Source organism: Musca domestica, unplaced genomic scaffold, assembly GCF_030504385.1.
Source record: "Musca domestica strain aabys unplaced genomic scaffold, Musca_domestica.polishedcontigs.V.1.1 1, whole genome shotgun sequence".
Lineage (NCBI taxonomy): Eukaryota > Metazoa > Arthropoda > Insecta > Diptera > Muscidae > Musca > Musca domestica.
In genome coordinates, this window is record NW_026712114.1 from 37271643 (window position 1) to 37299642 (window position 28000).

Consider the following 28000-nt stretch of genomic DNA (forward strand, 5'->3'; position numbering starts at 1 on the left):
TTTTTTTGAACTTCATTAAAATTTCCCCGAACATTTTCACCATAAATATACCAAATCTAATTGTGCGTATTTTTTCTATTTGCGTTTCTTCTTTCTAAGAGAAAAAAATTTCAACACGTTTCTAATTTTTATAATTTTTATGTGTAAGATTTGGGCTTTCCTCAGTAATGTTGTGTTAATTTCGTCTGCCTCCTAACAAAATTTCCATTAATTTTCTTTTGGCCGGGGGAGGTAACAATTTCTAAGTATTTGTTTTTTCTACTTAAAATCTTTGAATGTTCCACTTGTTGACTTTTATTTACATTTAAGAGTTCATCATTTACGGGTGAAATGTTGCTGGTATGATGTGATGAGAATGGTAAGCTGGACGGACCAACTCATTAGCTTTAAGGAAGAAGTGAAAAAAGGAAGTCTTCAAAAACAGCCGGCATCAAATGCAGTCCTTCGGGGTTTTCTCTGTTTTTTATTTTTGAAGAAAATGAGGAGAAACTTGGGAGTTTTTATGGCTTTTTCCGCTAATTAGTTGCAAAGTCATAGAATTTTAACATAAAATTTTAGTAGACAATTAAATATTTTTGAAGTAATTGTTATGTTGACGGCAACTGTTCGGGTGGAAACGCAGTTGATGTGGAATGTGACGAATGCGGCAACGAGTGATGATTGTAAATAAAGGGGATATCCTTTGCATTTCTTGAAATATTTCAACATCATTTCACTCATCATAATCGTCATCATCATCATCAGACGGGTCGTTTAGTGTGGTTAGCTGCAAGGATGTCGATGACTAATGAACAAAACCGCCAAGTGTGTGTTATAAAGTCTGGAGGATAATGCAGTTTTGAAACTTTTCTTTAACTAACTGGGTGTTTTTATTGCTCTTTATTGTCTGGGGTGGCAAGTTTGTGTAGTTTATGTTTTTAATGCTGATATCCATAACAGTTCGGGACTAGTTAAACATCTTATCTTTAGAATTAATTAGCAAAACACCTTTCAGCTTGGAGGTCTTACTATCATATATTGATGCAATGAAAAAATATTTTTAAGACAACTATGTTTTGTTTCCTTTTTTTCAGACTACAAAATAGAAAGCTGTGCTTCTCGCGAAGGTAAGTTAGCTTTAAATGTATGAATTTGTAGTATGCACTTCCAACGATATTATGTATATTTTTGAACACAAATGAAGCTATAAATTCGAAAATATTTTAAAATTTTTTTTTTTTTTAATTTTTGTAAAAATATGCCTTAGTGTGGGGCTACTCGGCCTACACAAGTGTACCTTAAGCTGATAATTTTTACACCAATTACATGAAGTTTGTGATTTCATATGTAACTCATCGAAATAAGCGTTTTAGACCCACAAAGTATATACAGGGTGAGATACAAAAAAACTGCAACAAAGTCAAACGCCATAATTTTTACATTTTTTTTATTTTTATTGAATGAAAGCAAAAAATGTTGGAAATAGCATCAAATTTTAGAATATGTCAGATTTGTTTGAATTTGTCACCTTTGGCTCGAATTATGGCCTGCAAACGGCCAATGAAACCGTCACACGCTGTTCGAATGTTGCTCTGCGGTATTTTGGCCTATTCCTGGCAAAGCGCATGCTTGAGGTGATCGACACTTTGGTATTTTTTAGTGCCAACCTTGCTTTCCAAAATACTCCACACAAAATTGTCCAAAGGATTGGTATCAGGAGTTTTTTGTGGCCATTGTGCGCTGGAAATGAAGCGAGGAACCTCATTTTGTAACCATTCTTGGATGGCGCGTGCTGAGTCCTGTTGGAATGCCCAAGGTCTGCGGTCAAAATGTTTGCGTACCCAAGGCTTTAATACACCCTCCAGAATATTTAGCATTCATGTGCTTTGCATCTGAACTTAGATGAAGGTATATCGGCCAACTTTTTCGTCCACCATATGCATATTATTCGACGGATTTATTAGACATCTGGAATTTAAAGATTGTTACATGTTCTTAACCCCCTTGAAAAAAATTGTATAAGGGTTCACATAGTGGTATGACCTCCATTTTTCACATAGTAATATGGGTCATTTTTTAACGGAATTGTCTGAAATTTTTATTTCAAGGTTGTTACGAGCTTCTAATCCCCTTACCCATTGCCCATTTTTTGTCAATAACAATATGAAGGCATTGCCTACGTTTGGTTAAAGAACCTGAAACTTCTTTCAGGGTTTTGATCTACAAACGAGTTCTAAAAAGTTCGCTTGAGTTTTCCACAACCCAGACTGGCCATTGTACAGTTAAATCATAAGAAAATTTGCAGCAAATTGTTAAAAATTTATGAAATTTTTTCATTTTCTTTTGTTTGGAGATTTACAATGAAATTTGATTTAGAATAATTCTTCCTTTGACATTTCCCCCAAAACATAAGGTATAAAAGGAAATTAACAGTAAATAAGCATACACACAATTTTCACTTTTAGTACATACATTTTAAGTAATTTTCATAAATACTGTTGTACGTACATATATATATATTTTTTTTTTCTGAAATTTATAGTGAATTTTTGTGTAGAATATTTATTTTTTTGACACCTTCTGCCTACAATGAAATTATGAGAATAATTTTAGCCTTTTTTGGGAATACTGATGCAAATATTTTCTTGGAACTTGTCCTCTCTATTTTGGATACTTTTCGATGTAAACATTCAAATCGCCGATACACCTGCTCTATTTTCATAATCGGCGGGATTTTCCCAGTAATTATTTTTTATTTTTTTTTTGTATTGCACTGTAATTGGTTATTATTCGTAGCTCTTTTTGAACGACAAACTTTGCATTTCGCCATAAACACTAATAATTCTTTGATAAATTCTATCCCAAAATTTACATTTGAAACATAAAACAAACATAAAATTTTTAAATTCAATACTTCCTCTAAATTGTCTTTTATTCGCAAAATTTTTCAGCTATTGCGTTTCAAAACGTCGGAGGGACATTGCAAATTCTCAGTGGAAAATCGATATGCATGTGTACTTTCTTTCGCCATAGTAATTGGTTATTTCATGCATGTTTGACTTTTGACATACGGCTGCTGCCTTGTCTGCATATCCCTAGTCATTGGCAGACACTCTCCACAAAAAGGCTTATCAAAAGGAACCACCAAAAACAAAGCCATAATTTAATTGGTAACACTTTTTTCTGGCTGGCTTTTGTTTTGTCTTCTGGGGCAATTTTTAATGGTTTTCAAAATTTCAAATTTTTGTTTCCTGTCTTTTTCAACAGACATTGTTTTCAAAGAATTCACATTTCATGGTTAAACCAATTCTGGTTATTGTCAACTGAAAACAAGTTCGATGGAAAGGGGTTAAACTTGCTAACAGTGTCTGAATTTTCTTTTATCCGTGTGAGAAAAGGAGGAGGTGTGTTACAAATTATTTCAAGTATCTTTTGGTGTAACGCTGCACAGACGTGGCAGCCGACCGAAAGGCAAGAAAACACTCCTTTTGTGTTATCCAAATGCGTTTACCCAGTGATTTATTAGTGACATTTAAAAATTTATGGCTGCCAAATTTGTTCTGCAAGTTGTTGCCTTTTTACTTTTCTCGGTTTTTTAATTAGCTTTTCCAGCGGCGGGTGTGTGTTTAATTAAGAAGAAGTAATTTCCTGCATGCATAAAATCTGCAGATTTCTTTTTGGGTAAAATTGCTTAAGGGTTTTGAAGATGAAGCTATTGAAAAAGTCGTTATAAGAAACTGAATTCTTAAAATCACTTATTGAAAACGATTTTCAAGATTTTAATAAAAAAAAACCGTTCCTAAAAGGCCCTGGGACGAACCTGGGTTAACCTTTAATTAAACATTGTTCATAGACAAACCTATTGCATCGGGAGGGCTTCAGTTCAGATAATACTATAGCTCACAAACATATAGCTGATCCGATTTGTTATCTTTGTCCCTATATAGCCATAATACAGGGTGAGATGAAAAAATGGCAACCCTATATCCATAATACATGATGAGATGAAAAAATGGCAACCCTATATCCATAATACAGTGTGAGATGAAAAAAACGGCAACCAACTTCAGACTGCTGTCATTTCTAAACCACTCGTCCTACAGCTCTTAAAATTTTTCCAGTGACAGCTCATTATATTGTTTACAAGCGTACAAAAGCATTTTGGTGAGAATTTTGCAGAAAAAAGTTATTCGTGATGGAAATCAAGCATGATTTCTCTATATTTGGCTGGAAAACCACAAGTGGTTATGGTTAGAGCACTCCAGCATTTAAATGTGAACAAATCTTTTTTTTGTGTCTCGTACCATCGCTCGTTACCGTAATACTACTAGCGTAGCCCAACGTCAAGGAAGTGGACAGAAGAAAACAGCAACATCAGCAGAAATGGTTCGAAAAGTAAAGGAGCGACTTGATCGAAACCTGCGCCTCAGTGGCCGAAAAATGGCTCGTGAGCTGAACATATCGCAATATTTCATTCGGCAAATATTGAAAAATTAGCTCGGGGTAAAGTCATTGAAATTCCAAAAAGAGCAAGAACTTACACCACAGAAAATAGAGCTAAAGAGTTGTTTCGCTTGGTAGAAAGTGGTGAACTGCCGAATTTGGTTTTCGCCGATGAGAAAACATTCGTTGTCCAGCAGTTTGTAAACAAACAAAATGATCGTGTTTACTTGTCAAAGAGGTCAGCTGAAAATGTGCACCTTCGGTTGGTCACCAGATCTCAAGCGCAGGCCATGGTGTGGGCCGCCATAACAGCCGGTGGTCGCTCTCCGCTCGTATTACTCGATCGTGGCATCAGAATGAATGCCGAATATTATCCCGAAAATATTCTGGAGGGTGTATTAAAGCCTAGGGTACGCAAACATTTTGGCCGCAGACCTTGGCACCACCCAAGAATGGTTACAAAATGAGGTTCCTCGCTTCATTTCCAGCTCACAATAGCCACCAAAATTTTCGGATACCAATCCATTGGACTATGGTGTCTGGAGTATTTTGGAAAGGAATATTGGCACTAAAAAATATCAAAATGTCGATCACCTCAAGCAAGCGCTTCGCCGGGAATGGGCCGAAATACCACAGAGCTGCATTCGGGCTGCGTGTGACGGTCTCATTGGCCTTTTGAAGGCCATAATTCGTGCCAAAGGTGACCAATTCGAACAAATCTAAACTTATTCTAAAATTGTATGCTATTTCCAATATTTTTTGCTTTCTTGCAATAACATTTAAAAAAAAATTAAAAACTATGTCGTTTGCCTTTGTTGCAGTTTTTTTATCTCACCTTGTATATATTGTACCTATTTTGCTATGTACCCGATATCTTGGCTATCAGTATCACTGTTCCAGGTCAGAAGTGACATTTAAATGTATTTGTGATATCACTGGAAATTTAACAGGAAATTTTCGTAATTTTGCATAAACTTATTGGTTTATTTTACCCGCTAAATATTGTTCGATGACTATCCCAATTGGTAGGCTTCTGCCCAGCCCTAAACTCTAACTCCATGCAAAATTCCGTCGTCGTCGATTGGTATATAATTGTGGCCTGTGGAGCAACAGCAAAATCAGGAAATTTTTCTGCTTTGATCCATTTTAACCCTAAAATATTTTGCGATCGTCTCCAAATACAACAGGGTTCTATTCTGACCTTAATCCCACCTCTTTTCTCAATTTCGTGAAGATCGGTCCATAATTAACATGGACAGACGGATTTACATACATTGTTAGATCGACTCAGCTTGGCAAGATAGATAAGATAGTTTCCTATATGGAGGACCAATATTTCGAGACGCTACATAATTTTTGGCCCAATCAAACTTATAATACCCCCAACCCAAAGTGTTGTAGGGTATAAAAATACGATGGTGTCCCACTCTCTTGAGGAATATTCCTTTTTGAATGAACTTGTTAGATTTCAACTTAAATGTTTAAATATTTATTGTTTAGAAATACACTGTAATTGCAGTCATGACAATTTTAAATTAACTTTCTAAAATCCCATATGGTGCTTTGTCGCCGTCTGCTGTTGCTGCTGCTGGACAACATTAACATAATCCAAAAACACTTTATTTCTAACCGAAAAATCTCAATTATCTTTAAGTTTATAACATTCATAATTTAAGCAGATAACAAAATGTGCAAATCCAAGAGTAACAACAACAGCAACTTCAAGAGCAGAAGCAAGGGTCTGTTACAAGTCTCATGATAGCTTTGGCCAACAAAGAGACACTGAATGGCATTGAACGCGAATAACCATTAAACGGCATATCCCGCCAAAAACGCAACCCTTTCCATTTACACATAAATTCCCAGGCAATTGTCCGTTTATGCGTAGCATTTTGATACCATAATAAAAATCTTCTCCAAAAATAGTTCGTATTTGGTATCACCACCCCCCTTTTCGGATTATTTTCAAAGGGGATCCTTTTGCTTCCCGGCTTTGTTGGCGGAACATTAACACTTTTGTAAAGATTAAATTTAAAGTTTATGTTGCGCCGCGTTGCCATTGTTTGCAATGCAATTTCGCTGATCGTCCTCTCATTGTTGGCACTGTTGTTGTTGTTTTTGGTTATCCCCAATTTTTCCCTTGTCTCTCTGTCTATCCGGACAATTGCCATCCTGCAGAAGTGGTATAGATTGGTATGCCATTTGTTGTAGTGGATTTTAAGTAGCCGAGATTATTTGTAGATATTTATGGCAGGAAAAAGGTATTCCTTTAAAAATTTTAAATATTCAGAGTAGTACTTTTTTCTATTAAGACGAAGTGGTGGAGTACGCGGGGTATGGTAATTAATGAGATTTATGAAAATATTTTAATTAACTTTTTGCGTGCATTGTTTTTTTTTTTTTTTTTTTTTCAAAGGTCTTCTTAATTTACAACTTTTTACTTTCAATTTCGTTGTGGAAATAATTGCTGAAAGGCTTAAATTAAATTTATGATTTTTTCTTGGCCCAGGGGTAAATTCCGGTAAATTAGGATTTTAGGCTGAATTCCTAATTTGTTATTTATGTGTGTTTGCAACAGATATATCTTTCTGAATTGGGGATGAGTAAATGGACAGCTTTTTGTACTAGACAGTGAATTGAAAATATACTTAATTTGAAAACTACAAAACACTTTCCGACCAAAGAGAGACGATTGATATATCGATAATCTTAAATAATACCAGCGATTATAAACGTGGAGTTATACAAGAAAACACTTGTATCGAAATTTTCAACGTTTACGTCGAGTGGTGTAAACTACATAGAAGAAACCGTATCCTCGTTTCCAGATTATTTATTTATATATTCCGCATGCGTTTTCATATCCTTCCAGAAATTTCGATTTCGAAAAGCTCCAATATGTAATTTGTTTATTATTGCTGGTTCGCGCACAATACCTTTCGAAGGGAGTATCCGATTGACACATGTTTATGCTTCTTGTAAACTGATTACCAATATAGGCAATTTGGCAACTTCCTGACAAAAGTTCAAAATTTTGGGAAACACACACACACATTTAGGGTTAATTTTTATACCCTCCACCATACTATGGATGGTATATTAACTTTGTCATTCCGTTTGTAACTCCTCGAAATACTCATGTCAGACCCAACAAAGTATATATATTCTTGATCAGCGTAAAATTCTAAGACGATTTAGCCATGTCCGTCTGTCCGTCTGTCTGTTGTAATACCGCTATCTTTCGAATGAATTGAGATAGATGGCTAAAATTTTGCACACATGTTTAGTTTTCCAGTAGGCAGGTTAAGTTCGTGAATGGGCCATGTAGGTCCACGTTTTCATATAGCCCCCATATAACGGTACCTCCCGATATTCGGTATTTTAATGATTTTAGCGACATTATTCACCGGAATTGTTTCAAATTTGGTATTTGAAGTTCGAATTGGATACTACACCCTAAAACAGAAAATTGTCTGTGCAGGTCCACGTCTTCGTATAGCCCCCATATAACGGTACACCCCTATATTCGGTATTTTGATTACGACAAACAATGCCTATGTAGGCCCACATCGTATATACCTCAATATAACGGCTATATTTGGTATTTTTAAATTTTTAATAGAATGATTTAATGATTTTATTTTCTGAAAATTTCCAAATTCGTTCCAAATGGTGGATGGTATTCAAAGTTCGGCCCGGCCGAACTTACTACTTTTTAACTTGTTTAATGATCACTTACAACAGTTTAATTTTTATGAATCTCGAGGCCTCTGATTTAGGCTGTAATATATTTCTAGGGCCTTCTGGACACATATGGTACATTTGTTAAATTGACTTCAGAATGACATCTACAGGGTGAGATAAAAAAACTGCAAAAAAAATCAATCGCCATAATTATTACAATTTTAAAATTTTATTGAATGAAAGCAAAAAATGTCGGAAATAGCATGATCGACTCTTTGGTATTTTTTAGTGCCAACCTTGCTTTCCAAAATACTCCAGACACAATAGTCCAATGGATTGCTATCCGGAGATTTTGGTGGCCATTGTGCGCTGGAAATGAAACGAGGAACCTCATTTTGTAACCATTCTTAGGTGACGCGTGCTAATTGCGATGGTGCTGAGTCCTGTTGAAATGTCCAAGGTCTGCGGCCAAAATGTTTGCGTGCCCAAGGCTTTAATACACCCTCCAGAATATTTTCGCGATAATATTCGGCATTGATTCTGATGCCACGGTCGATTAATACGAGCAGAGAGCGACCATCGGCTGTTATGGCGGCCCACACCATCACGATGGCCGGCGCTTGAGTTCTGGTGGCCAACCGAATGTGCACATTTCCAGCTGACCTCTTTGGCAATTAAACACGATCATTTTGTTTGTTAACAAACTGCTGGACAACGAATTTTTTCTCATCGGAGAAAACCAAATTCGTCAGTTCACCACTTTCGGGCAAGCGAAGCAACTCTTTAGCTCGTTTGAGTCTATTTTCTTTCTGTTGTGGTGTAAGTTATTGCACTTTTTGGAATTTCAATGGCTTTACCCCGAGTTCATTTTTCAATATTTGCCGAATGGAATATTGCGATAAGTTCAGCTCACGAGCCATTTTCGGCCACAGCGACGCGGGTTTCGATCAAGTCGCTTCTTTACTTTTCGAGCCATTTCTGCTGATGTTGCTATTTTTTCCATCCACTTCCTTGACGTCGGGCTACGCTACTAGTATCATGGTAACGAGCGATGGCACGAGACACAAAATATTTATCCACATTTAAATGCTGGAGTGCTCTAACGATAGCCGCTTGTGGTTTTCCAGTCAAACATAAAGAAATCACACTATCACGCTTGAATTCCATCACGAATAACTTTTTTCTGGAAAGTTCTCACCAAAATGCTTTTGTACGCTTGTAAACAATATAATGAGCTGTCACTGGAATAATTTTAACAGATGTCGGACGAGTGGCAGTCTAAAGTTGGTTGCAGTTTTTTTACCCTCATCCTGTATATTTGCATTAGGGAAGAGTAAATGGACATTTATTGTTATCTGTAACTGGTTGGGAATATCGTACATTTCTACTTCTCACTCTGAACGACAAACGATTATCGAAGAGGACTGAGCCAAAAGACAATTATATCGGTATTTTGAAAGTTTATATTGAGTGGTATAACCCAACTAGGTGGGAACAATATCGTCACTTTCCAAAGCTAAAATCTCCCATAAAATCCAAACGACAAAAATCTGCAATTGGTCTGGCTAATGCTAACAATGACATTCAAAGGGAGCATGTGATTTTATTCAAACTTGACATTTCATAATATTTTCAGCATCCTTTTGGATTTTGAAAAATTTACAAAGTGGAAAATGTGAGCATTTTAATTTTGGTAACAAATTAATTATACCCTACAACACTATGTGTTGGGGGTATTATAAGTTTGATTGGCCCAAAAATTATGTAACACCTCGAAATATTGGTTTCCCATATAGGAAAGTATATATGGATCTTCCTAGCTCGCCGAGCTGAGTCGATCTAGCTATGTATGTCCGGCCGTCCGTCTGTCCGTCTGTCCATGTTAATTTGTAATCACTCTACAGGTCGCAATCATGGCCCGATCTTCACGAAATTTAGAATGTAGGTGGGGCTTGGACCAGAATAGAACCCTATTGCTTTTGGAGATGATCGCCAAATGTTTAGGGGTTGGAATGGACCAAATACTGAAAAATGTCGGATTTTGCAGTAGCTATACAGGTCGCAATTATAGACCAATCGAAATTTCGCATGTAGATAGAGTTTAGGGCGGGGAAGAAGCCTACCAATTTGGGTGGTCATCGGATAATATTTAGCGGGTAAAATAGACCATATCTTTTGTGTTGAAAAAATCAAAATTTTTCATTAAACCGTGAATATTTTAAATCCCGGCGAAATCACAAAGCCATCACAAGGTTACTTCTGACTTTTACATTGATGTTATTATCCAACAAATCGGATATATAGCAAAATATGTGCGATATATATGTCTATCAAAGAAGATATGCTTGAAAGATCTCTTATATGTCGAGAACGGCTGAACTGAATTCGAAAGTTCTCATTAATTCAGAATGGCCTCTTGGCAGGAAGGAAAAAAACGTCTAAAAAATCGCATAAAAATATCTCTCTAAAGATGAGAATATTGATTTTGTAAAATTTTCTCATATTTTTTCAATTCTGTCATATTTTTGGCATATTTTCATTTTGAATCAAACATTTGGTAATATTTCTACAGCTAACAAAACTAAGTAGTTAGGATATCAGGATATCATATACAGATCTCATTTATGGCCCGATCCTTACGAAATTTTGCATGGGGATAAGATGAGGGTCAGAATAGAAGCCTACTCTTTTTGGAGATGATCGCCATATATTTAGGGGTTGAAATGGACCAAAAAACTGCAAAATTGTCTGCAGGTCGTAATTATCGCTCGATCCTCACGCACATTTGAATGGGGGTTACCGGACATTGCAAAAGCCAAGTAGTTTCGGATGGCCATCCAAAAGTATTCAATGTGTGAAATAGTTTGCCAACTTTTGTAGACAAAATACGAAATAGTCAAATGTCTGTATCTCATATAGATGCGTTTCAGTCAAAAACCAATAATAAATGATAATCTTTTACCACTTCTGAGAGGTTATAGGTCTTTGGGACGGATACTATCCAATTATCGACATCGGTTTCTCAACTGTCAGATACTAATTTGTGAGTTATAGGGAGGCTGTTCATAGGTTGGTAGTACAACCTTCACAGAAAAATCTATAAAAAAACGACAATTCTTTGATCAATCCTGCTCACGAGCAAGTTTTGCTCTCGGGCGAAAATGAACAAATCGGAGCTCCGGGTTGTACCCTCCGTATACAAATTACAAAAATTGAACTAAGAGCGCATTACACTTTAATTGATCCACTGCTGTATTCAACACATCCAGTGGTACAGGGATAAAATTGCCTAAAATTTAATAAAAATTCAAATGGCCCAACAAATGACACACCCTCTTCTCACAACATCGGCCAATTTAATATGCAACAAATTTAAAATCAATTTGCTTTTAAGAAGCAAAACACGTAAATAATACGTTTTCTATCCCGTGTTGTAACAATTTTATTTATTCCTAATTTACAATGAGCAGATTATAAAATTAGCATAATTTATGGAAAACCCGGAAAAAATGAATGAAACTTTTTCCAAAAAAAAAAAAAAAAATCGTAAAATTTTTAATGGCAAACGATGTACTAATACCTTTGAAGTGGAGTTTCTTTTTTTTTTTTTGCAGTAAGTTGGTTTTTTCGTTGATTGTCAGTGTGGCCCTTCTCTTAAATGTGTAATTACATGGGGTGAATATGTTCACGAAATTTACATAATTTCGAAAATTTCCTCAAAATTGGTCCTTGGTTTCATTTCAGGTCTCTTGAGTTTTTTAATTTGTACCCCCTACCTCTTTTGCTCGAGCATTTAATTTTCTCTTCTCTTTTCGATGCCGGAAGTTTTTATTAACCTTTGTATCTGCTCCTGTTTATTTGATTTTCCTATTTTCTATGGTTTTATTTTTTTTGGTCCGTTGTTTAGGTGATGTCTCAATGTCGTACTTTGAAGGACCTGAATTTTGTGGGGAAAAATTATTTACTTTTGGTGACTTTTTTCGATGCTTTTGTTATTTATGTAATTGTTGGCCAGGACCTTTGATGGCGGCGACTGGTTTATTTGTTTTTAATTTTTTTTTATATTAGAATTGTTTCTTTGGTTTGATTTGACACAAGTGTCACCGCTTGACTGCTAATTATTTGAAGAATAGAAAGTGAAAGAGGAAGTTCTTACGAAAGAAAAGTTGTTCGCTCGAGATAAGACAGTTTATATGGTTGAATGAAATACTTGTCCAAGGAGTTGAGTATTTGTTGATTAATTAAAATTTATCTGAAATATTTTTTTGTCTTTTCATTAAATTAAAACTTTTGAGACGTTTTAAGTTTTCAATGGGCCATGGCGACGAAGAGAAATAACAATATGGAGAATTGTAATAAGTCAGCAATGATGAATTAAAATAATCTCTAACCTGACCAAGTTTTGGTGAGTAATTGAATCATTTCTAAGCCACTCGTTCGACAGCTGTTAAAATTATTCTAGTGACAGAGCATTATATTGTTTACAAGCATACAAAAGCATTTTGGTGACAATTTTCCAGAAAAAAAGTTATTCGTAATGGAATTCATGCGTGATGGTGTGATTTCTTTATATTTGGCTGGAAACCCAAAAGTGGCTATCCTTAGAACACTCCAGCATTTAAATGTGTATAAATCTTTTGTGTCTCATACCATCGCTCCTTACCGTGATACAGGTAGCGTAGCCGACGTCAAGGAATTGAACGGATGAAAACAGCAACATCAGCAAAAATGGTTCGAAAAGTAATGAAGATACTTTATATAAAACACGCCGAAAAATGGCTTGTGAGCTGAACATATCACAATATTCCATTCGGTAAATATTAAAAATGAGCTCGGGGTAAAGCCATTGAAATTCCAAAAATTGCAAGAACTTACACCGCAACAGAAAGAAAATAGACTCAAAAAAGCTAAAAGCTAAAGAGTTGCTTCGCTTGGCCGAAAGTGGTGAACTGCCGAATTTGGTTTTATCCAATGAGAAAGAATTCGTTGTCCAGCTGTTTGTAAACAAACAAAATGATTGTGTTTACTTTCCAAAGAGGTCAGCTGAAAATGTGCACCTTCGGTTGGCCACCAGAACTCAAGCGCCGGCCATGGTGATGGTGTGGGCAGCCATAAAAGCCGATGGTCGCTCTCGGCTCGTATTAATCAGGCATCAGAATAAATGTCGAATATTTTCGCGAAAATATTATGGAGGGTGTATTAAAGCCTTAGGCACGCAAACATTTTGGCCGCAGACCTTGGACACTCCAACAGGACTCAGCACCATCGCACTCAGCACGCGCCACCCAAGAATGGTTATAAAATGAGATTCCTCATTCATTTCATTTCCAGCTCAAAATGGCCACCAAAATCTCCGGATACCAATCCGTTGGACTATTGTGTCTGGAGTATTTTGGAAAGCAAGGTTGACACTAAAAAAATACCAAAGTGTCGATCACCTCAAGCAAGCGCTTCGCCGGGGCCGTAATACCGCAGAGCAACATTCGGGCAGCGTTTGACGGTTTCATTGGCCGCGTGAAGACCATAGTTCGTGTCAAAGGTGACCACAGGTCTCTCAGAAAAGTCCTCCGGAATATTGCGATATGTTCAACTCACGGGCCATTTTTCGGCCATTTCTGCAACTACAAGACCTTCCTCATCTAGAAAATCTTCCCGATTTCTTCTTTAGATAGAGGAGCTTACACAGGATATCTAAAAATGAAAGACATACCACAGGTCTTTCAGAAAAGACCTCCGGAATATTGCGATATGTTAAACTCACGAACCATTTTTCGACCATTTTTGCAACTACAAGACCTTCCTCATCTAGAAAATCTTCCCTCTTACTTCTTCAGATAGAGGAGCTTGCACAGGATATCTAAAAATGAAAGACATACCACAGTTCTCTCAGAAAAGACCTCCAAACTTCTAAAGCTAGAAACCCCTCAAAAGGCATTATGTGAATAGGATACCTCCCATAGATCTCTTACGGCTAATAGGTCTTTCACGGATGTACTGTAGGTAGAAAACTACTGCAGGTCCTCTACAACTAGAAGGCGTTTAACATGCCTGTTATAAAAGCTTAAACTTTACTCACAAGCCATCTATAGTCGGCAGAACTTCTACAATAGATAGATAGAAGTTCATTCATGAACAGAAACCCTTCCAGAAGCCATTGTTAGATAAAATAAAAGACGTCTCCGGGTAAAAGGACGTAGACGTTCTGTCTTCCACATGTCTACCCTCGACGATTCTAAAGGTCCTCACTTGATTGCACTCGTTTGATAGGCGTTCCTCGTTCGCCAAGATCGTTCTCTCATTTGTTACAAGAAACGAAAGTTTGCGAAAACTCTATCTAAATATAACTAATTTTTAATTTGGTAAAATCTCAAAACCTTGAACATGCTTTCAACGTCATCAAACACGCCAGTTTTTGTCGGACCATCCCACCGGAGACTATTTTCTTTTATATGCAAAATTAGCAATAAGATAGATAATTAAATATGCAATTCGAAAGTAGAATTGAATTTAATTTACATCTGCTTAGAAAAGCACGCTCATCTTTCTGTAAAAAAAAACGTTAACATTTTTCACAATTTTTGTTGGCATTTTTTTTTTCCTCACTTGAATTTGTAATTAAATTGTTGTTGTCAATGATAATGATAGCCTGCGCGGGCCAATAACAACAACAGTTGAATAGAATCCCTTAGAACTTAAAAAAAGCAACAGCAACAAAGAAAACAAGGATTAACATGCTGTGAATTTAGACGACTGGCAGGGATACTTGACTGTCTAAGCCCTGGCCATAGCGGTGAAGGGTGGGTGGTACTCTCTGTAATGACGCCATGTTCGAACATTGTCCATCTTCTAATCTATTTTGTATACTTATTTGAATTTATTCCTCGTACTTATAAATTAATAATTAGATGACTGAATGACTGACTGACTGACTGGATGAGTTGGATGACTGGCAGCAGGACTTTGCCTTTGGCCATGGGTTTTTGAAAAGTCAGCATTCATCATTCGACAACATCATTAACAAAGTTAAACATCGCATTTGTTTGGGGATAAAATGAAAGCTTTTCATCAATATTAATGATTTGCATTAATAATTATTTCTAAGTTTGCAGGAGAAAGTCTAATGAGCTATTCTTTTTTTCCTCTAAATGGAGGCAGAAAAAGAAAACAATTCGTGGGTAAAATTGCACATCCAAAACATCTGCTACATGACAAATTTTTGGGAGTTAATTCATGCATGCAATTGTTTTCCTGAAGAAATTGTGGAGGCATTAATGTACAGTAATGCTTTGGAATCCCTTAGACCCCTAGCAATCAATCCTTTTGAAGCCAAAAATACAATTGTGTGTCCAAATTATATAAGAACATAATATCTATTGAGAATAAAAACTAGATAAATCAGTATCAGTCGGTTTTGCCGACAGATGTATACCCCAAAAACGTTTGGCCAATATTGTCCAATTCGTATCTGACTGAAATCTAATAGAAAAAATACTACGTGCCAGATTTGGACTATTTCGTCTATTTCCTATACTTTACAGGGTGAGATCAAACAAGTAAAATAGCTGTGAGTTCGACCGGGCCGGACTTTACCCTCCACCATTTGCAACGAATTTGGCAATTCTCAACTAGAATAAAATCCGTTAAAAATTCTATTAAAAACATAAAAATACCGAATGTAGCTGTTATATTAGAGTCTATACGACGACATGGACCTGCATAGGTAACATTTGTCATAAGCCATTACAATATTCAAATGCGAAACTTAAAAAAACAATCGGTAAAAATGTAGCTTAAACCATCAAAATACCGAATATCGGGAGGTACCGTTATATGGGGGCTATACGAAGACGTGGACCGGCAGAGACAATTTTCTGTCTTAGGCTGTAGTATCCATTACGGACTTCAAATACCAAATTTGAAACAATTCCGGTGAATAATGTCGCTAAAATCATTGAAATACCGAACACCGTTATATGGAGGCTATACGAAGACGTGGACCGGTAGAGACAATTTTCCGTCTTAGGCTGTAGTATCCATTACGAACTTCAAATAACAAATTTGAAACAATTCCGGTGAATAATGCCGCTAAAATAATCAAAATACCGAATATCGGGAGGTCCCGTTATGTGGGGGCTATACGAAGACGTAGGCCGGCACAGACAATTTTCTGTCTTAGGCTGTAGTATCCATTACGAACTTTAAATATAAAATTTGAAACAATTCCGGTGAATAATGTCGCTAAAATCATCAAAATACCGAATATCGGGAGGTACCGTTATATGGGGGCTATACGAAGACGTGAAAACGCCCATTTTCAATACCAAAAGTCCTGCAGACATAACATACATTTGAGTAAAATTTTATCAATATACTTCAATTCGTTCGGAAGCTACAGTGATTTCCACAGACGGACGGCCATCGTTAAATCGACATAGAATTTTATGCTGATCAAGAATATATATACTTTGTGAGGTCTAAAATGTATATTTCGATTTAATATACCCTCCGTACTATGGTGGAGGGTATAAAAAGTGCAAAAAAAGTGAAACGCCATAATTTAATTTTTTTTTTTTTAATTTTATTGAATAAAAGCAAAAAAATGTCGGAAATATTATCAATTTTGGAATATGTTTAGAATTGTTCGAATTGGTCACCTTTGGCACGAATTATGACCTTCAAATGGCAAATGAAACCGTCTCACGCTGTCCGACTGTTGCTCTGTGGCATTTTGGCCCATTCCCGGCGAAGCGCATGCTTGAGGTAATCGACACATATTTTTTAGTGCCAACCTTGCTTTCCAAAATACTCTAGACACAATAGTCCAACGGATTGGTATACGGAGATTTTGGTTGCCATTGTGCGCTGGAAATGAAGCGAGGAACCTCATTTTATAACTCCAAGAATAGCTTGCTGCGTGCTGGAATGTCCAATGTCTGCGGTCAAAATGTTTGCGTCTCCAAGGCTTTAATACACCCTCCAGAATATTTTCGCAATAATATTCGGCATTTGTTCGGATGCCACGGTCTATTAATACGAACGGAGAGCGACCATCGGCTGTTATGGCAGCCCAGACCATCACCATGGCCGGCGCTTGTGTTCTGGTGGCCAACCGAAGGTGCACATTTTCAGTTTGTTTACAAAATGCTGAACAACGAATGTTTTCTCATCGGAGAAAACCAAATTCGGCAGTTTTCGGCCAAGCGAAGCAACTCTTTAGCTCTTTGCTGGAGTGCTTTAACGATAGCCACTTGTGGTTTTCCAGCCAAATATAAAGAAATCACACTATCAGGAATTCCATCAAGAATAATTTTTTTTCTGGAAGATTATACAGGGTGAGATGAAAAAACTGCAACCAACTTCAGACTGCTATCATTTCTAAGCCATTCGTCCGACAGCTGTTAAAATTATTCCAGTAACAGCTCATTATATTGTTTAAAAACGTAAAAAAGCATTTTGGAGCTTTTGTACTAAAAATAGGAAATCTGGCTGATGAGGCTCACTTCAAACTCGTTGGCTACGTCCACAAAATAATTGCCTCACTTCACCTTGTCACCTTCAGAACCTACTCCATTGGCTATATACATCTGTCGGCAAAACCGACTGATACTTGTTGACTTGTTTGATGTAATTTCGATTCGTTTCGTGTATTTCAAGGATTCAATCTGCAAAAACTCTACGTTATGGATTTTCATGTATTATTCCATTCTCTATTAATAGGATAGTTTCTATTCTAAGAATGCTACCTTCTTTTAGAGAACCAAGCGTAAAAAAATTGTTCCCCATAACGCATTTAAGTATATAGCGTCTTCTGCAATATTACTGGTAGCAATACGAGGATTATTTTTGAAAAACTTTGTAGGGTGGAACATTTGTCTAAAATATAACAAAAAGTTCTTTTATATATCCCGAATTTTATTTCATGCCACAGTTTGATAATTCCCTCCCCTTATATTCTGCTTCTGCACTTCATTTGTTAACTTTTAACATGAAAATTCAGCTTTTAAACCATAACAAATTAACAGGTTAAAAGTCATGTTTTCATGTCGTTCACATTCTCATTCTCATCGTGCCAGACATAAACTTTCTCCTGGTGGACGCCATAAATTCTTCAGCTACTTGATAAGTGGAAAAATTCGCATAAGATTTCCACCAGCTTAACAAAGATGAACACCAATAGCAATAACAACAACAAAATGCAAACACATGTACCAGCAATCCATATGTAAATTTGTCCTGCACGAAAACTTGGTCCTTTTTTTTCCCTGTCTCTATATGCTACATTGTGTGACAAATTCTTTACATACCCATTCGTTATGGTTGTCCTCGTCATTGTTGTACGCCTGACGAGAGGATAAAAAAACGTATCAGCCAGAAAAGTTCAAAGGACATGTTAACGAAATATTCCAATGGAAAAAGCACGCGTTGGAAGTGAGTGCTACTGCGTCTCGTTAGTTGGAGGTAGTTGTTATTGTTATTGCCTGATATTCGTTTAACGATCCAAATGTGACGCATTATCCTTAAAAAAAAAAATTGGCCACCAGGAAAAGATCGAGACGAAAATGGTCGTAAATCTTCAATGTCAAAGTATTATATTCCCCTAAACGGGAGTAAACGGCGTTGTGACCGGCACTATTTGCACTTGGAACGCTGTATAAGAAATGCATACGAGGTGTGGGTAGAACATGAAGGGAAATTTGTTCAAAATTGGCAAGGGGTCGAACCTTCATTAAGCTTTAATCAATAACTAAGCACTTGTGTCCGTAAATAAATTGTCTTAAGCTGAACGCTTCATCCTGTCGACCAATTGATAATTTCAAACCTGTTTAGATTTATTTCCAAAAAAAAATAAATAAATAAATAAATCGGTATTATATCGTCAACGGTGCCTCTCATACCAGATTTCCACGTTTAATCTTCATTCGTTTCATCAAGTCGTTGCCATGCCCGTAAGGAACTCAGAAGGACAACATTTTTCAACTGCTATTAAAGTCCCTAGACACAGGGTGATATAAAAAAATTGCAACAAAGTCAAACGCCATATTTTTTTTTTCTTTTTATGCCCTACATATGTTTGTGCATTTGTTTGTAAGAAGCAAAAGGAAACGAGATAGACCCATAGTTCCTTTTGATGACCTGCATAGGATCACATTCTGAGTCGATTTATGCATGTCCATCCGTCTGTCCATGTATTTTTGTAAACAAAGTACAGTTTGCATTTATAGCACGATCCAGATGAAATTTTGCTCAAATCATTTGTTCGGCCCAAGGACGAACCCTATTGAAATTGGAGATAATCGGTAAAAATTTAGATATAGCTCCCATAGATATCTTCGTCCGATTTTCCATTTATTGTGCACCACACGTGTAATATCATCCCGAATAGTATGGAATTTTCACATACAACCAAATTAGGCCTGCAAGTAAGTATGCCAAATGAGAAAGATGTAGCTATAGCTCCCATATATATTTTATTCATCCGATTTGTTGTTTTTGTCCTCCGCAGCCGTAATATGCACTCTGTAACAACAATATTTGGGAAAATATATCAAATACAGGTCAGAAATACCTTTGCTAAATTTTATAGAGATCGGTTCAGATTTGGATATAGTTCCCATATATAACTTTGTCCGATTTACCTTTGATTGTGCACCAAACGTCTAATATTTGTCCAAATGGGATTGAATTTGGCACTTATGACCGAATTGAGTCTAGAAAACAGTATTTGTTGGAAATCGGTTCAGACATAGCTATAGCTCTCATATATATTGTTCATCCGATTTGTTGTATTTGTTAATATAGCTCCCATATATATCTTTATCTGATTTCAAGTTAATTTTGCACCAAATGGGAAATACAAATCCGCATTTGAAAGATACAAATGCTTCGGCATATTTAGTCCTTTGAACTTTAAATTATTATTATAATCATAGCGTGTATGATTGAATTCTCCCCTAAAAACTTTTAATCCTTATGTGGAGCTCTACTAAATTAGCAAAGTGGCCGCGCCCGACTTTAAGACTTTCTTTACTGTTTTTTCTTGAATTTTATTGAAATTGTCGGAAATATCATCAAATTTTTAGAGTAAGTTTAGATTTATTCGAATTGGTCACCTTTGGCACGAATTATGGCCTTCAAACGGCCAATGAAACCGTCACACGCTGCCCGAATGTTGCTCTGCGGTATTTTGGCCCATACGAGCGGTGAATGACAATCGGCTGTTATGTCGGTCCACACCATCACCATTGCCAGCGCTTGAGTTCTGGTGGCCAACCGAAGGTGCACAATTTCAGCTGAGCTCTTTGGCAAGTAAACACGATCATTTTGTTTGTTTACAAACTGCTGTACAACGAATGTTTTCTCATCGGAGAAAACCAAATTCGGCAGTTCACCACTTTCGGCCAAGCGAGGCAACTTTTTAGCTGCTTTGAGTCTATTTTCTTTCTATTGCGGTTTAAGTTCTTGCACTTTTTGAATTTCAATGGCTTTACCCCGAGCTCATTTTTCAATATTTGCCGAATTGAATATTGCGATATGTTCAGCTCACGAGCCATTTTTCGGCCAAAGCGACGCGACTTTCGATCAAGAAGCTTTTTTACTTTTCAAACCATTTCTGCTGATGTTGCTGTTTTCTTCTGTCCACTTCCTTGACGTCGGGCTACGTTACCAGTATCACGGTATCGAGCGATGGTACGGCACACAAAAAAGATTTATTCACATTTAAATGCTGGAGTGCTCTAACGATAGCCACTTGTGGTTTTCCAGGCAAATATAGAGAAATCACACTATCACGCTTGAAGTCTATCACGAATAACTTTTCTTCTGGAAAATTCTCACCAAAATGCTTTTGTACGCTTGTAAACAATATAATAAGCTGTCACTGGAATAATTTTAACAGCTGTCGGACGAGTGGCGTAGAAATGACAGCAGTCTCAAGTTGGTTGCAGTTTTTTTTTCTGACCCTCTATTGAAGGCCATCCGTAAGCATTCTATAGGCAAGTTATAGTAAACATTCTACGTAATTTGTCTCTCTCCACCTTTTTGATTGCACCTCGTAAATTTTCTTACACTTGAATGCGAGCATATATTTCATTCACATACTCACATGAAGTTTCACGTTAAATTCGTTCACTCACCCATTAACTACCATGAAAGCACACACACACCACACGTTCAGCAGTAGTAGAAAGTCATCATAAATCATGAAGTGTCAAAGACAATTTAAATATTTACTATTTTGCAAATGGTTCGGGGTGACATGACAATCACGTTTGGTTCCAATCTAACCTGGCAACAAGCAGACGAGTCACCAACCCACAAAACATATGGAAGTGCGCATATGTGTGAATAACGCCAACAATCGCAAGGCAGCAACAAGCAAAAAACCAAATGTTATTTTAAAATAAATCTCTAGAGTATTTATTTCTGTTGCCCTGCAATAGATTCGAGAACTGTCGTTTGAATTCCAAGATTATTTGAAGAAAATTTCAAATTATCCAGCAACCCTTTTCCCCACCTCAAGGTGGGCTTTAAATTAATCTCCTCCCATGCCAGAGATATTTGATAGATGATAATACATTAAAAGGAGGGTTAACAAACACACACATGCATATGTGTGTGTGTTTCTATAATTTCGAATATCTTGAAGTACGAGACCAACCAGTTGAAGAATCTTGTTAACGATGTTAATATTTTATGTAAGACAAATATTGTCGAATCTCGTTAAAAACACAATTATCCTTCAACTTAATTAAAGGACATTTTTCCTCAACTTATTTGTCTTCGAAAATATTTCACATTTATCCCCGTCTCGTTGTCAATGTAAGGAGAAACTCCATCAATGTTGTCAAAGGGTTATTTTTCATAGAGTGTTTAATAAACTATGGGGGTTTTGGCTGAACAGTGGTTCTAAGGAGTGCAAATAGAGCATCCTTTTGTGAAAAAGTATCGCAGGAAAAAATGTAAAGATTCCAAGAGAAAAAGCCACAGATCTCTATAGGCAGAGAATTTCGGAAGGACTTTTAACAATAGAAGGTCTTCCAAAGACATTGTTCAAATCAAACAGGTTAAGAGTTGTTTTAGTGGGTGCATAGAGAAATGCGACCTTCAGCAGGATTTTAAGAATGAAAAACTTTTAACATGCCATCTTTGTGAAGAATATCTTCAAAGAACACCACAAAAAGCATTTTATGGAAGAAAGATATTCAGAAGTCATCAATTATGTAGACCTACATCAAATCTATTATAGAACACCTCCAAGAGGCCTTCAAATATTTTTCTGTGTAGAAAAAATTTTCAGCAAATCATCTTCAAAGTTTATGCAGGTCTTCTACACATAATTATAGTAAGACTTTCGTCTGAAGGTCTCATAAAGGTAGATAGAATTCCTTCAATGTTACATGAATGAACAGATAATGTGATAATACAAAAATAATCAATAGGTCTTCTGTTAATTTTAAACTTTCAGCATGTTTTCTGGAGATAAAAGGTATTTTTCAGGCCCTCTGTAGATAGAACAAGTTAAAAAGTATCAGTCGGTATTGCTGACAGGTTAAGATGAAAAAACTGCAACTAACTTCAGACTGCTGTCATTTCTAAGCCACTCGTCTGACAGCTGTTAAAATTATTCCAGTGACAGCTCATTATATTGTTTACAAGCGTACAAAAGCATTTTGGTGAGAATTTTCCAGAAAAAAAGTTAGTCGTGATGGAATTCAAGCGTGATAGTGTGATTTCTTTATATTTGGCTGGAAAACCGCAAGTGGCTATCATTAGAGCACTCCATTTAAATGTGAATAAATCTTTTGTGTCTCGTACCATCGCTCGTTACGTGATACCGGTAGCGTAGCCCGACGTCAAGGAAGTGGACGGAAGAAAACATCAACATCAGCAGAAATGGTTCGAAAAGTAAAGAAGCGACTTGAACGAAACCTGCAAAAAATGGCTCGTGAGCTTAACATATCGCAATATTCCATTCGGTAAATTACCTGCCAAAGAGGTCAGCTGAAAATGTGCACCTTCGGTTGGCCACCGGAACTCAAGCGCTGGCCATGGTGATGGTGTGGGCCGCTATAACGGCCGATGGTCGCTCTCCGCTTGTATTAATCGACCGTTGCAACAGAATAAAAAGATATTCTGGAGAATGTAATAAAGCCTTGGGTAGGCATACATTTTGGCCGCAGACCTTGGACATTCCAACAGCACTCAGCACGCGCCACACAAGAATGGTTACAAAATGAGGTTCCTCACTTCATTTCCAGTGCACAATGGCCACCAAAATCTCCGGATACGAATCCGTTGGACAATTGTGTCTGGAGTATTTTGGAAAGCAATGTTGGCACTAAAAAATACCAAAGTGTCGAACACCTTAAGCAAGCGCTTCGCCGGGAATGGGCCAAAATACCGCAGAGCCACATTCGGGCAGCGTGTGACGGTTTCATTGGCCATTTGAAGGCCATAATTCGTGCCGAAGGTGACAAATTCCAACAAATGTAATCATATTCTAAAATTTGATGCTATTTCCGACAAAATTAAAAAAGAAATGTAAAAATTATGACTTTTGACTTTGTTGCAGTTTTTTTAATCCCAGCCTGCATCATGCATCAGTTCTAGGTCAGGTGATAAAATGGACAATATCGGTCCACTCCAGTACCTCCTCCACAAAGAGTCAAATTATGAATAATTATAACTCTTACAAGGTGTGATGTAAGAGTCCGTTTGTCTTCGAATTACACACATCACAATATTTTTATTACCCTAAGGTCTGGTGTGAAGATGGAATATATTGGTCCACTCCTTCTGGTACCTTCTTCACAAAGGGTCAAAATTTTGAATATCCATGAAACTCATGAAACGCTAAATTGACACCCAATTCCATTCAGACTTGACACATATCAATATTTCCATCAACACACTATCTGTTATAAAGATGGTAGATATCGGATCATTCATCCACAAAGGGTAAAAGTAAAAGTGAATAACCAAAACGATTATAAAATCCGAAATAATCTGCCGGTTGTGTTCATACTTCTCACATCCCTTTATTTCTACAAAAACAAGATCTGTCAAGATGGGTTATATCGGTCCACCCCTTCTGGCAACTCCCCTACAAAGGGTTCGAGATTTTGAAAAAAACAAAATGCTCATAAAACTCGAAATAAGCATCCAACTCTCTTCAAATTGCATCCAAACATTTTTGCTAACGCAAAATCTGTTGTGAAGATGATGGATATCTGCCAACCCGATGTGGTTCCTCAACCACAAAAGGGTCACAATTTTCAATACTTTTATCTGTCATATCTTCTGAAACAAGTCAGTGATTCTTTACAACTTGCTTTATCAAAATATTTCTCTCAACCAGAAACCTGGGATGAATATGGAATTTATTATTTCGCATAAAATTGGATATAAATGTGAAATTTTCATGACATTTTGCACAATATTTTTATCGGAATTAAATAAAGTATGAACATGGAATACTTCGATGGACTATATGTGGTAACTCACGAAAATTTTTACATTTTCTAAAAATTATCAAATATCTCATATAAAGCGAGATCCAAAATAGTCCAAACCTGGCACGTCGCAATATATTTCAGGGCTGTCATAGAAACCAATTTTGTCACTATTGGTTTTAAAAACGACAAGAAAAAATAATTTGGTGTCATGAAAATCAATGTTATCGGTTTTATTTTCGAATTAGAATTTTATCGGTTTAGGTTGTCATAGAAGCCAAAGTTATTGGTTTTGTTATTGGAAATAAACCAAGTTGCTTAGAGCTGTCACTTTTCATTTGCTTTGGATTTTTTAAACAATTTTTAAAGGATATTCAAAGGACTAAAATGTGGATTTTTTAACCAATTTTTAAAGGACTAGAAACTTGAATTTTTTAAAGAATTTTTAAAGGATATTTAAAGGAAAATAAACGTGGATTTTTTTAAATAATTTTTAAAGGATATTTAAAAAACTTTAAACGTGGATTTTATGAAGATTTTTAAAGGATATTTAAAGGACCATAAACGTGGATTTTTTAAGGATTTTTTTAAAGGACTATAAACGTGGATTTTTTAAAGGATATTTAAAGGACCATAAACGTGGATTTTTTAAGGATTTTTTAAAGGACCATAAACGGGGATTTTTTAAGGATTTTTTAAAGGACTATAAACGTGGATTTTTTAAGGATTTTTTAAAGGACCATAAACGGGGATTTTTTAAGGATTTTTTAAAGGACTATAAACGTGGATTTTTTAAGGATTTTTTAAAGGACCATAAACGGGGATTTTTTAAGGATTTTTTAAAGGACTATAAACGTGGATTTTTTAAAGTATATTTAAAGGACCATAAACGTGGATTTTTTAAGGATTTTTTAAAGGACTATAAACGTGGATTTTTTAAAGGATATTTAAAGGACCATAAACGTGGATTTTTTAAGGATTTTTTAAAGGACCATAAACGTGGATTTTTTAAAGTATATTTAAAGGACCATAAACGTGGATTTTTTAAGGATTTTTTAAAGGACCATAAACGTGGATTTTTAAAGTATATTTAAAGGACCATAAACGTGGATTTTTTAAGGATTTTTTAAAGGACTATAAACGTGGATTTTTTAAAGGATATTTAAAGGACCATAAACGTGGATTTTTTAAAGGACCATAAACGTGGATTTTTAAGGATTTTTTAAAGGACTGTAATCGTGGATTTTTTAAGGATTTTTTAAAGGACTGTAAACGTGGATTTTTTAACGATTTTTTAAAGGATATTTAAAGGACCATAAACGTGGATTTTTTAAGGATTTTTTAAAGGACTGTAAACGTGGATTTTTTAACGATTTTTTAAAGGATATTTAAAGGACCATAAACGTGGATTTTTTAAGGATTTTTTAAAGGACTGTAAACGTGGATTTTTTAACGATTTTTTAAAGGATATTTAAAGGACCATAAACGTGGATTTTTTAAGGATTTTTTAAAGGACTGTAAACGTGGATTTTTTAAGGATTTTTTAAAGGATATTTAAAGGACCATAAACGTGGATTTTTTAAGGATTTTTTAAAGGACTGTAAACGTGGATTTTTTAACGATTTTTTAAAGGATATTTAAAGGACCATAAACGTGGATTTTTTAAGGATTTTTTAAAGGACTGTAAACGTGGATTTTTTTACGATTTTTTAAAGGATATTTAAAGGACCATAAACGTGGATTTTTTAAGGATTTTTTAAAGGACTGTAAACGTGGATTTTTTAAAGATTTTTTAAAGGATATTTAAAGGACCATAAACGTGGATTTTTTAAGGATTTTTTAAAGGACTGTAAACGTGGATTTTTTAAAGATTTTTTAAAGGATATTTAAAGGACCATAAACGTGGATTTTTTAAGGATTTTTTAAAGGACTGTAAACGTGGATTTTTTAAAGATTTTTTAAAGGATATTTAAAGGACCATAAACGTGGATTTTTTAATTAATTGACAAAACCAACTTGGTTTCATGACACCAAATGAAACCAACATTGGTTTACAAAAACGAAAATAAGCAAAACCGACATGGTTTCTGTGACAGCCCTAAATATCATATTTCTGTAGATCCGATACGAAATTGTCAATATTGGTCAATTTCTGCGGAACCTACGCCATAGATGGTCAACAATTTGAATAATCATAACAGAAATCAAAATATATTTAAATAATCGAACATTGGCTGAGGGTATACATCTGTCGGCTAATCCGACTGGTACTTTTTAATTTGTTTTTATGGGTCTTCAATAGATAAAATGCATTCATCGGGATTTAAGCATATTGACAAATTGCGAGATATTAATGCTTACAATAATTTAGCTATTTTTCATCTCACTATCCTCCAAATATAAAATTATACATTGAAATCACTGTCGCTATTGTACCCATACCAGCAAAACTAATCGCAACCTCCAGCAAACTAATTTCGTCTATATTTATGTTCTTATCCCCCAGGATATAAATGTTTTTATTTTCTTTCGATTTTTCTATAAGATTTCATCACGTAACACGCATTTTAATATTACAGCTAACCCTTCCCATCCCCTCTCATACAAAACTATTCCTAATGTGTTACAATTAAATTTACATATTGCGCGATTTCAACGACAACCCTCCATCAAAATGACATTGTCATCGACTATGACAAATAATTTTCCTCTCCTCTCATCTCAGTTGTCCCCCAGGCCATACAAAACTATTTTAATCATATCCTTATAATAACAACAACCAGCAACCCTTCCTTCCCAATGAAAACAAAATCCTGTTATTCCTCCCAAAAATTGTTGTTTCATCACGTTTCCCTCATTTTCAGGCCTTTCCTTGGGGCAATATACGGTAATTCTTTAGCCATTTGCTTTAGTCTTTGTATTGACAGTCACAATTTAGAAATAGCTTTGATGATAGTTTGTTGGGAAGATAAATGGATGGATGGTGGGTTGGTTGGTTGTTTGGTTACCGAAAGTTAGTTTTACGCCGTCACCGCCATAATTGGTGGTACGGCATCATTCGGCTGTTTTGTTTAAATTGAAAATTGAGGCGTTTTCTTTCGTTCGTCATATACCATGATGATGATGATGACGGGAGTTGTCACAATAGTTTTGGTTACTTTGGTTATGCAAGCCTTTGATGTATTGCCATCGCAACAGGACGATAGTTTTCCTTTGCTCATTGTTTGCTTTTCACGGCAAACTAAAAGGGAAATTGAAGGATTTCAAAATGTTTACCAGAGTGTGTGCGTGTGTGTTCGAATGGCTGGTGGCATTCGTGCGTGTTGTATTTATTTATTGCCTCCGCGAGCTATAGTTTATAATTAAGTTAGCAATTTTGTTAACAACATTCCCTTTTTCTGGCCACATCCCAACACGCACATCCGATAATTGTTTACCCAAGG

At 35.9% G+C, this 28000-nt stretch overlaps 1 long non-coding RNA gene across 1 annotated transcript in view; it reads left to right on the plus strand.

Annotated features, from left to right (window-relative positions):
- Positions 1 to 1073: 1073 nt before the first annotated feature.
- Positions 1074 to 28000, plus strand: part of LOC131802333 (uncharacterized) — a 116433-nt gene continuing 89506 nt past the window's right edge. The window contains exon 1 of the long non-coding RNA XR_009342159.1: positions 1074 to 1106. This is a non-coding gene — a long non-coding RNA (uncharacterized LOC131802333). The remainder of the gene's footprint in view (positions 1107 to 28000) is intronic.